The sequence below is a fragment of the Coffea arabica genome, chromosome 3e (genome assembly GCF_036785885.1).
Source record: "Coffea arabica cultivar ET-39 chromosome 3e, Coffea Arabica ET-39 HiFi, whole genome shotgun sequence".
Taxonomy (NCBI): Eukaryota; Viridiplantae; Streptophyta; class Magnoliopsida; order Gentianales; family Rubiaceae; genus Coffea; species Coffea arabica.
This window is the reverse complement of record NC_092315.1, coordinates 44,923,858-44,935,949: the sequence shown is the minus strand read 5'-3', so window position 1 is coordinate 44,935,949 and position 12,092 is coordinate 44,923,858. Positions and strand designations below refer to the sequence as shown.

The window sequence follows — 12,092 nt, the reverse complement described above, 5'->3', positions numbered from 1 at the left end:
TTAACTATGTATTACCATGTGAAATTAAATCAAGAACTTAACATTTATAAAGGACTACAAAACAATTACAATATTTTTTTTATTTTAGTTTATACTCTGTCATTTATGTGAATACTCATCTACTTATCATCGGTTATAACGTCAAATTCAGTTTTAGTTCGCGCTAATAATCATTAGTTATCATCCATTTTAATCTCAACTTAGATTGCATGACAACTAATTGTTGCTTACTAATCATCGATTTTAATCACAATTTCAATTTTATTGACATTTATTAAATCATGAACTTAGCATTTGTAATCGACTATCGACTATGAAACAATTACAATATTATTTGATTTTAATTTATACTCATCACCTATAACCTCAAATTTTGTTTTAATTGACACGGTTAATCATTAGTTATCATCCGGTTTAATCCCAACCTACCTTGCATGAGCATGACAAATAATTCTAGATTAATTATTATCGATTTTAACTCAATTTCAATTTTTTTGGCGTTTTCCTTTTAGTCACTCGTTGGCAGTCTCCATTGTGCTTTTAAAGTCACTATGTCAATTACTATTGCAATCACACATCTACAATCTTGATTCCGGTTCAAAAGTTATTATGTCAATTATGTTTTCGATCACTCATTTACATGAAACAACAGCTCTAATTGAGTTTACTGCAGATTTTAGTTTACTTTATCCTATTTACATTATGATTGCAATCACTCATCCACATTATACCTCAACAATATTGTACGTACTTGGTTTCTAACTTGAACTTCGGTTCACTCAGACCTTTGATCTTGATTAGAAAATTACATTTCGTCTAATCTCTATTCTTGCTTCCGACAATAATGTTAGTCCTAACTCTCTCACTTGATTACAGATCAATCATTTACCAATTTAGTTGCCAACTAGAAATTGTGATTTCAATTATAATTTGTGTCTGATCCACTGTAATCAATGCATCTATCGTTCTATAAAAATTGTTGGTCATCGACCGATTCATTCAAATTTCGGTTTGATTTATTCTTTTCGGCATATCCGCGAACCACCAAATTTTAAAACTTAATTTAATTACCTTTCATTTATTTGTCCTCCCGCTATCAATTTTGCTTAGTTGCGCCAATTTGAAGACTTAGTTACCGCCAATTTGGACCTTGGGGGCAATTTTCCAATTACTTTCACTTTTTGGGTGCATAGCAAACGACTAACAAAAGTACAGCACCATTTAAGTTTATTTGCAATACCACGCCTGCTGATATATGGTGGGTCCATTTGGGAAGGTCAGATCAGGGCCTGTATTCGGTTGCATCATTCTTTGCCGTCCATCGCGTTGCCAATGCAGCTGAATTGTCTCTTTCCCATCACTCCTTCCCACCTGCACAGACGGCTCAATTTTGCACCATAAATATGTACTTCCTACCGTGCACGGATGACTCAGTTATGCACCATAAATATGTACTTCGTAATCTTGTCAGCCATATGGCCACCAAAAAAAGGGTATCTTAGGCTAAGTTTGGGAGTTTTAGGATAGAAAAGAGAAGAAGGGAAAACTTAAGTTATGAGAGAAGAGAAGGGATTGTTTTGTTGTTTGGGAGTTTTGATAATTAGTAAAATGATTTTGGATATAAAAGTCATTAAATATTTGTTCAAGACATTTTTAAGGATAAAATAAGTATTTTAAAAAACTTTTATAAGCTTCCTCCAACTTTCTCTCCATTTCTCTCCAATTTGGAAGGAAAAATTTTACTTACTATTTATCTTCTTGAATCCTGCCATATCTCTTCTTTTCTTTCCTAATAAAAACTAACAAACAAGGAAATGTTCACTTTCTCCTCTTTCCCTTTCTTTTCTCTCCAAATCCTTCACTCCCAAATGAAGCCTTAGTCCCTCTTTGAGCTATAAATCGATTTGAATATTATGTGCAGTGAAAAAAATTTAAAAGAGGTGTCGGAATACCTTTTTAATTTAATCAAATTCTTATACCTACTAAGCTCTTACACAGTTTCTTTAGGTTTCCATTCCTGTAAATTAGGATAGATTATGTTTTAAAAATATTATCGTTATTTTTTTTTAAAAAAAGTAATCTTGTCAGCCATGAAATTTGTCGTCATATATTATTTTTTAATTAGACCAAAATAACAGCGTAATTTCTTTTAGAGATTACAAGTTCTAGATTCAAGTCTCCTTATCATGTCCCTGTTTCATAAAAAAAAAAAAAAAATTTAGAAAAGAAAAAAGAAATCTCGGTGCCAAGCCAGGCAGCCTCCTTGCATAAGCTCTTGTTTCTTCAAGGAAAACAAAGTCAAGCCTAGTTTAGAAACGCACTTATTGACTATGTACTATGTTTGATAGTTATACAAAATTTCTTGTTTTGTCCTACATTACGTACCATCATTGTTACTATTATGCCAAAACTATCATAACCATATCTCTGCATATATTTCACAATCATCGTTATTATAGATGCTAAAATTATTCTAAGTAATGACGGACTCAGCATTTTATTGATGGGGAGAATAGTTGAATATATACTACGAAAATTTTTTATAGCAAATAAAACATGATAAAAATTCAAGGGCATTAGCTGGAAATCGGATGTTTCTTTGTTATAGAAGACAAATTATGAAGCAAAATACAAAATTAGGTTTTGCACCGTTGTACTTTCCTATTAAAAGAATTCACTTGTAAGATATGATAGCAGGAGAAATTCTAAAGCAAAAATGAAAAGAATGGAGTTTGGGAAGGGTCCATACTTCAAAGCACAAAAAATGCAGTTTAGTGGAGTTTAAGGAGGAGTCAATGCTTGAAAAGACAAATAAAATGTCGTGACTTTCCTTTTTTTTTTTTTTAATATACTCCTACTTTTCTCATTTCAAGCCAATCTAGTATGAATACAATTGTAATAATGGTGAAATTTCCGTTTGTCATTTTTTTAATATTGCATGTTTTAGTCAATGCTTTAACGAGAGTAAATTTTTAACGTACTGTTAGTGTAGAGGATTTTTTATAAAACAGGTGTAATTGTATACTACCTATACAAAAATAATTTTTAGAATTAAAATTAAATTGCGTGGCATGTATTTACATCTACTCATATGTACATTGACAATACATAAAATATTTACTCACTATTTATTCCCATCAAAACATTGGCTAAAAGAAACAATTATTGTTTTAGTTTACATACACTCATATAAATTATTATCCCACTTCCATTTAGATAATTCTCCAAAAAAAAACTTCAATTTGAGGGAAAAAAAAAGCACTTTGGATCCCATCCCACATAACCAATAACATCAGGGCACTCATCAAACAAATTGCCATGGTAAAAAGAAATCGCCTACTGGCATTATGCCCCACACAAGTGTAGTCTCAATCGCATTGGATGTTTACTGTCAAAATAGGTAAACTGTCAAAATAGCAGTCACAAGCTGCAAGGGCTGCACAAAACAAAACTAAAACAGACTAATCAAAACAAAATTATCTATGAGAATATAACAAATCAACACAAAGACACCTATAACTATACACTAGAAAACCTCAAGAAGCTTCAAAACATTGGTTGGAAGTAATTGGATTCCATGCTGCACTGTAAAAAAACATTCAAGTGACTGAACAATTCTTGATGTACAATTGCATCTCTAGAATCTACGACAAGGAAATTTTATATATAGAAGATCTTACCATCTGCACTGTAGGTAAGTTGAAAATTTATTTGTTGCATAGTGATCCATTTACATTAAAAAAAAAAAAAAAAATCTCCCCATGGTAGTAATATTGCCACACAAGATTTTTACCATTTGGACTCTATTCACTTCTTAATTTGCACAAATGGTCAATCATCACCCTTCTATCTACATATGCCAAAATTGCTTAAACATACCACAAAAAGTAAAACAAAATTTTAAAGAGTGAAATTTAGCAAATTTCAAAAATTAGTCCCTTATTTGCCAATAGAAACATGGGCCTTCTTCCTCTTCAAAAGAAGGGGGCATTTACGAGACTAACCTCCTTCCTTCTTAATGGCCCAATAAAGTCACAACCACCCTTAGTCAAGCCACCTCCTCTTTTTTTTTTTTTTTTTTTTTTTTTTTTGTATTTAAGAGCATTAAAACTTTTATCAAACAGAGTCAACTTTTGTAATTTGTTGTGGTAGTTTACAAACTCTAATAGTTTCAACCTACCTATAATAGTTGTGTTGGATGATAAGGTGGAAATGTTTGGTAATAGGAGTTTTTAAATTCAAAAAGTTCTACCTGAACGGAGTTGCAATATGGGTTGATGATAAGATGGAAATAATTGAAAATAGAAGTTTTTAAATTCAAGAACTCCTAGTCCTTTTTTTTTTGTTGACACAGGAGTGTCTAGGCTTTCGACCCGACTAATTCCCTATGATTTGAGAGAGGATACCCTAACCCACTCCGAGCACATTAACAGCGAGACTCAAATTCTAGTGAGCATGCCTAAAGAGAAACAATTACACCGATTGAGCTACCCGCTGGAGGCAATTCAAGAACTCCTAGTCGAGTAGAGCTATTGCAGCCCAATCCGGATCGTCCTTTGCATAACGCGCTCAATGTTGCCAAACCCCACACCAAAACCTTTCTGTCACATAGGATGCTTGAGGGCCCATATAGTTGTGATAATTTAAAATGTAGGGATAATTTCAGAAACCTTTATTGAGGTTTTTGACAATTGCAAAAAACTCCCTTCAAGTTCTAAAAATTACACTTACCTCCCCTACTTTTATCATTTAAGTAACATTGTAGACCCACAAGGCTAGACATTTTTCTTGAAATTCCTAGAATGTCCTTAGATTATAATTCATAACATAAATAAAAAAGAAAAAAAGGCTCACTATTTTTATTTTATTCATCCTTACTTGCTATTAATATTGCCTATCTATTAGCATTCAAATCACCACTAAATAAATACTCACCTTTACTCTAAAGTCCCTCTTTTACGTAAAGACTTCCAGTGCAAGTCATTGAATCAACTAAAAATACTTCATCATATATCCAAAAACTTACCTACAATCTCATATCAATTTCAAATTTTGCTTAATACCCTTTCCATCAATATGCCTAAACTCTAATTCCATGGCTGCCACCAGTGGCGGAGCTAGGAATTAACTTTGGGGGGGGGGGGGGGGGCGAGTCTATAGCAATGAAAGTAAAATATATTTACAAAAAAAATAATGTGAACATATATACCACAAGATTAGAAACAACCTTATATAGAATGAAAATTACTTATGCACTTCACATATACAAAAATATCATTATATTTACAAATCTATTTAACTGTGTGGGACATATGAAATTGTGCACGACGACTTTTAATTTTATCAAAGTCATCAATGATTGAATTTATATCAAAAGTTCTAGCAATTTCTTTCTCAATATACATTATCATAGAGTTGGCAAGAAAGTCTTCCTCCATCCTAGAACGCAAACAAGTCTTGATGATTTTCATAGTAGAAAATGCATGCTCTGTTGTAGCTGTTGAAACAGGAAGAGTCAAAACAAGACAAATCAATCTATCAATAAGAGTATAGCAGATTGACTTTCTTGTCTTTGCTAACACTTGGCACAACTCCTGAAGTGATGACAAATTTTGAAGCTGAGAATTACAAGAAAACTCAATCTGGAAAAGCTCTAATTGAGTTCTTAAGTGTAACTTCTCTTGATCTGTGAAGTCAGCTGAATAAAACTTGTTTGCAAGTTGACAAATTTGTTCAATATTGAAAGTCTGAAATTATCTTTGGGGTGCAATGCTGAACTAAGAATAAGCAACTCTATTTCATATGTCCCACACAGTCAGCCTGACTGAAAAGCCCGGTCATTCAGCCTGACTGAAAAGCCCGGTCATCACCCAATGAATCCCACAGGATCCTCAAAATAAAATTAGTATGAAAATTGGAAAAGGAAACCAGTCTCACTAAAATTATTTTGATGAAACCAGTCGAGAGGGACTTGTATTGTTTGATGAATCAACTAAAATAAATGCTTATCACCCGAATTCAGAAGGCCAAGTGCGAAAAACAATACAAGTCCCTCTCGAGCAATTCATCAAACAACTAGCAGGCGAACTTTCTACACCCACATTTCACTAAATAAATGCAATGCCAAACTAACCTGGTAAATGGTAATAGCTACAATAGTCTGAAATTGTATTGATGATCAGTGTTAGTTTATCTGGCATTGCAACTTACAGGTCAATTTTAGCAACCAATGTCTAATTCATTAACCTGCTCTGATGATACAATAATATGAAACAATCCCTTTACTTCCTGAAAAAAAAAAGACACGTTCAGCAAATGCTAAAAGAAAAATTACCTAGACCATACAAAATGCAATGGTACAATCCTTAGCCATGTGCGGGAGAAGGTCTTCACAGGAGAAAGTTCTTCAAGCCTTTAATGGTCCTACTCGATGAGAAGCCATGACTTTGTGAGCTCACAAGGATCAATTCCAGTAATTAATGATGTATCGTTTGAGCAGATTTGATACATCTCTACGGAACAAGGTGAGGAGATTTTGACGTTTCTACTTTCTAGGAAGAAGAACTGTAGCAGAGTCAATTGCCAGGTTAATTGGCTATCTTTTCTTTGCACTTGTATGAAGTCCGTTAAGAAAAGCGGCAATTCTCTGTAATTTGGCCCAAGTCCAAATAACTTTCAAACATTATTGTTTGGACCCTTGGGGGGGCAAAGTGAATTTTTTGATCAATTTTGGGGGGGTGGGGCAGAACATAATAATAAAAAATTTTTTACTTAGAAATTTCTTTTTTTAACAATTGGAGGGGGGCGGTTGCCCCCCCTTCCCTCCGCCCCTAGCTGCCACAATTATAATAGAAAACAATTTAAGTCATCACCATTAATATTGACACCTAATATGCTCCATTAGCAAAGTAAACATTAATATATTCCATCAACACAGAGTTCAAAATCAATCAAATTTTCTCTGTAGGAATACCATCTAATAATTACAAATAAAAAATAGCAACCCAATGTAGTTATATAAATATACCATGAACATTATAATCTCTATTTAGTCGCTCTTCCACTTCCCATCCTCAATTTTTATTTTTATTTTATCACTACCACTATCTTTATCTCCATTTAGTTTGATAATAAAATCATTACTCAACTTGTCATTTGATAATTTCAATTTATTAATACCTATAAAAAATAAAAAATAAAAAAGGGGGGCAAAGAAGTTGTTTAAATTGGGATAGACATTAAGATGGGTAAGCACTGATAGTTGGTATGCATGATAGTTTTGTTGGTGGTGGCAATATACGTTTGGCCGATAGGAATAAATAAATGAGTTTAAAAGAAAAAAGATGCAGGAGGAAGAGGATGGGAAGTTGAACGGAGAAGGCTGTAATTTGAGTCATTGGTTGATAATAGATGAGAAAGATTTAATTTTTGATAGAGTTTTTAAATGAATTATCAAATGGTGAAGGGTATCGTTGTAAGAGCAAATCTTATATACATCAACACACATGTAAATTTGAGTTTCAAATTCAAATTCGGATTATGTGTGATGCATCTAATGGTGAAAGTATATAAACTGTTAGTATATAAAAGATTAATTCAAAATTTAAATGAAATTTAGCAAATCTTAAAAGTTCATGTTAATAACAATGACGAACTATACTTATTTTTGTCCTTTTCTTTTGTATTTAAGAGCATTTCATAGTCAAATCTTCTATCGAGCATAGTCAACTTTTGCAATTTATTGTGGTAGTTACAAACTTTAATTGTTTTAAGCAACCTACAATGCAAATGTATAAATGTTTGTATCTAAACTGTCCTTTTTGTAGATGCTACACCTGCAATTGTACATCTAGATTTGTTCAGCAAGGTTAATGTTCATAATGGTGCACCTTTTACTTCCAACATAAAGAAAGAAAAATAGCTCATCTTCATAGACCATGATGTGAAATGGAAGCCATTCCTGACCTTTATGGTGTTCAAATGTTTCTTTCATTCATTCCTTGAACTAGAAGTACATATTCTCGCATAAAATGTGGCTTATTGGTGCACAAATTGTAGGCCGTGCGGCCACTTACGTAGGACGGCTGCAACCAATAGCCGAAGATAGTCGCTAGTGCCGTGTCACAAAAGATTTCGCCTAAGAATTTCCGTGTAAAAGCCGCCTAAGTACTTTTCAAAACCAACCCAAGATTTCTTGTTATCTCTTTTATGGCAGCCATCACAAACGATATTTTGACCAAAGCATGAGTAGCAAAGTTTGTTCTCCTATTTTAATAGTTTGGTCTGTATGATTTTTATCCTCATTTTCGTTTGAGAATGTAGAATCAGCCGTCCATGTATTTGGATATCAAGAATTTCAAGTGTGTTTGGATATCAAGAAATTTAAAAAAAAACATTTTAAATTTTATTTTGCTTATATCATACATATAATTTTTAATTAATATTTTATCTCACATACATTTTATTATAAAAAATGTTACAGTAATTATTTCAAATAACATTCTACCCAAACAAACAATTGAAATGGATGGTTTGAAGTCAGAATTGAGTATAAGTTGGAAGGTACAAAATGGAAGTCCTCTAGGAGGGCAATTAATGCCTGGTGTGGTTGTTGAGGAACAAAGAGAAGAAAATTTAACTTATAGAGAATACAAGGAGGGGAAAGAAAAGGGTGAAAACTCAATTAATGCCTGCTGTGGTAGTTGAGGAACGAAGAGAAGAAAAGAAAATTTAACTTAGAGAGCATACAAGAAGGGGAAAGAAGGGTGAAAACTTTGGTTTATGTCGTTGGGGAGTGTGTTCATTCATTTTCCAAACTTTTAGCTACTAATTTTTTTTTGAGTTCCTCATTGTTTCATAGCAGGATAGATTTTGAATGATAGGATCACAAGAGTTATAATTGATATATACACAAACAAAAATATGATAGTAATTGAACATTGAATTATTTTCTAGTAAAATTTCTTTTTCTCTATATCCCTTAATAATTTGAGAGCTTAATTTCTTCGAACTCTGGGTGATACAAAACATCAATAAATTTTGAAGTTAATCATTCTCATTAATGAAATGCTTGCTGTATGATAATATATAGCCCAAGAATTTATATGATTTCATTTGTTTTTTAGATCTAATTTTTTGAATTGCATTCAGTTGAAATCCTTTCTTAAGTCCAACTTCATCAATCCAAACATACCAAAATCAATTCTGAAGTTAATCATTCATCTACTCTTTCAAGCTCCCCTGCCTCCTCCCCAATTCCTAAATACCGCCCTTCCCTTGCTAAAAAAAATTAAAAAAAAAAAATCTATTCTTATTTTGCATTTAATATCTGGACTTTTCCCCCTTTTTTTGAATCTGCAGTCATTTAGAGATCTCAATTTCGCATTACCAAAAATCCTACAGCCTCACCAAGTGACTAATTGTATATGATTCTTATGCGTTGTACGTAAAGAGAATCACTTTCGTACCATTTTATATGCATACATTTGTTCCTTGTAATCTTGTCAAACATGAAAAGCTGTTGCCATATAGTCATGACTTAGTAAAATAGCAATTATATGCATGGAAGTGCCCACTGAACAGGGTGAAACCAACTGGAAAAATGACTAATTTGGTCTCTTAATTTTAAATTTTTAGTCAATCTAGTCCTTTATTTGCAAGGTCTTAACTACTGGAGTCCCTTAAATTTCATACTAAACCAATTTAGTCCCTTAACAATTTCTGGAATATTCAACCAAGTTATTTTAGTTGTTAAGGAAGCATTTTCTGTTGGGTAGTTTGAGTTGCAGTAGTTTGTTAGATGATCAGCAGCTAGATTGTTCTAATATTTTGTTAGTTCTATAGGCTACATGGTGCAATTTGGAGTCTATTAAAGGTTAGGCGGTCCGAGGTTACTTTGTGCTTGGGTTTCCTAAGTCGGCTTACACAGACTTATTGATATTTATAAATGGATTAATCTTTTCTACATTACACTGACAGTGTATATATTGTTAATATTGGATGAATGAAAATTATGTAAAATTTGAATTTAAAATTTAATTTTTACACGCATTTCATAAATTTAACGGTGATAATGTACACACTATTAGTGTATATAAGATTTACTCTAAATAAATACTTACGTATTGCGTATCATTTGTGAGCATGTAACAGGTGTGAGCAATCAAAGAAATACCATTTTACATCCCAGTTCTTTCTTTTCACCACTTATTTCCCTACATTATTTTTGTACCTCAAATTTATTTTGCTTATTTAAAAATGTGTGAGTTAAAAACTTTCAACAACGGGTGTCGAATTATACATGCTTCTGCTATGCATTTTTGTTTAGGGCCAACAAGTGATGTCAGAGTTCTAGGATTCGAGAAATTGATTCTATGGTATTTGTGGTACCTGTGAAAGTCTGTGAAAAATTGTAGGGATTTGAAAAATTGATTCTGGGATGTTTGTGGTGCCTGTGACAGAGTTTGTGAAAATTTGTAGTGATGAGGGCTCCTGTCGAAAGATTGTTGTGTTGTGTAAGGCAGTGATAAAAAAGAAATCCCGTCAAGTTTTGTACATTTGAAGAATTTGGGCAAGGTACAAGCAAGGGAGGCCAACAAATTCAAGAAGGGAGACATGGAGGCAACAAATTCAACAACGGGACGGATGTTGGATGAATATTTCCGTCAAACAGGTATGTGAAAATATGATCCAGTTGATTTAATGTTTAGAGATATGGTTAATGGTGAAAAGTTTGATGTGTTAAGAACGTACATTAAAAGCCAATCTGGTTATATGAGTTGGAGAAAGCCGATTGAACAGTATCTTTTTTCAAAGTGCAATATAAAACAAATTTGTTTTGCATGGTATGCTAATCAAATGACAACAGAAGAGCGGAAAAAGAAGACGAGATTATTCTTCCAAATTACGCAAAAGTCGATGTTTGAAGTTCTTTAAAAGAAACTTGTTCCTCATTCTAAAATGCCTCATCTATTTTGGGAAGATATTTTTGATTTTATGATGGATATAGTTTACCATTTTGGTTGGTTACGTTCCAAAATTTGGCATGAATTGGGAGGTAGATTTTATGGTGAAAGTAATAGTCAACAAGAAAAATATGATTTCTTGATGATTTTTGCAACAGTGAATGGATGAACATGAATGAGTTTTATGATCAAGAAAAATTTAGTAGCGAAATTGTATGCAAAGTACAAGATTAGCGCTTTATCACCGGTGAAGATGAAGATGGAAAGAAATTTGTTCATGCTCATATAAGTATAAGTAGGGGTGTGCATCGAATCCGAAATCGATAATTCGAAAGTTTGAATTCAAAATTTTTCAAAATTTTGGTATCTGATAATTCGACTGAATTTGATTTCGAATTCACCAATTCCGAATTCAAATTCGTACTGAATTCAATTCGAAATTTGGTAAATTACGATTTCACCGAATTTAAAAAAATGTATATATTATTATATAGTATAAAATTTATAATATAATATTATATTTTATAAATTTTATAAATTTTGTATAATATTATATAGTATAAATTTTATATTACATGTATAAAAAATAGATTTATATATTAAAAACGAATTTGAATCGAAATCGGAATTCGAATTCCGATTTGAAAAACTCCATTACCGAATTCGAACCAAATTCGAAATATATGAATTCGGAAAACCCGAATTCGATTCCGATTTCCGATTTATCGATTTTGAAAATCGGAATTTTTCGATTTTGCACACCCCTACATATAAGTATTGGAAATAACAACGTTGAAGAACTTACTTTAAGATAGGCAATGCAGGATTTTAAACCAAATTAATTTAAGGAAAATGTTATTTGCGCTCTATATTCTGTTATTTACACTCTCACCATTTATTATATCATGTAGTCTAATAAATGAAAACTATACAATAAAAATGATAGTAAGAGTGCAAATAATAAAAAAAGATGTGTAAATAACATTTTCATAATTTAATTGTTAAGGAGGTTTTCCTATAGGGTGGTTTGAGTTGCAGTATTCTGTTAGATGAGCAATGGTATTGGTTAATTTGGGCTGCCAGATGATTTGCAGCTAGATTGATCTAATATTTTAATAGTTGTATGGG

At 32.3% G+C, this 12,092-nt stretch overlaps 1 long non-coding RNA gene across 1 annotated transcript; it reads right to left on the bottom strand.

Moving 5' to 3' along the window:
* Positions 1-5,262: 5,262 nt before the first annotated feature.
* LOC140038742 (uncharacterized) lies at positions 5,263-6,620 on the bottom strand. The gene is made up of 2 exons (XR_011842316.1): positions 6,335-6,620; positions 5,263-5,497 (listed from the first exon to the last, which is right to left on the bottom strand). It is a non-coding gene; the product is annotated as an uncharacterized lncRNA (long non-coding RNA).
* Positions 6,621-12,092: the final 5,472 nt, after the last annotated feature.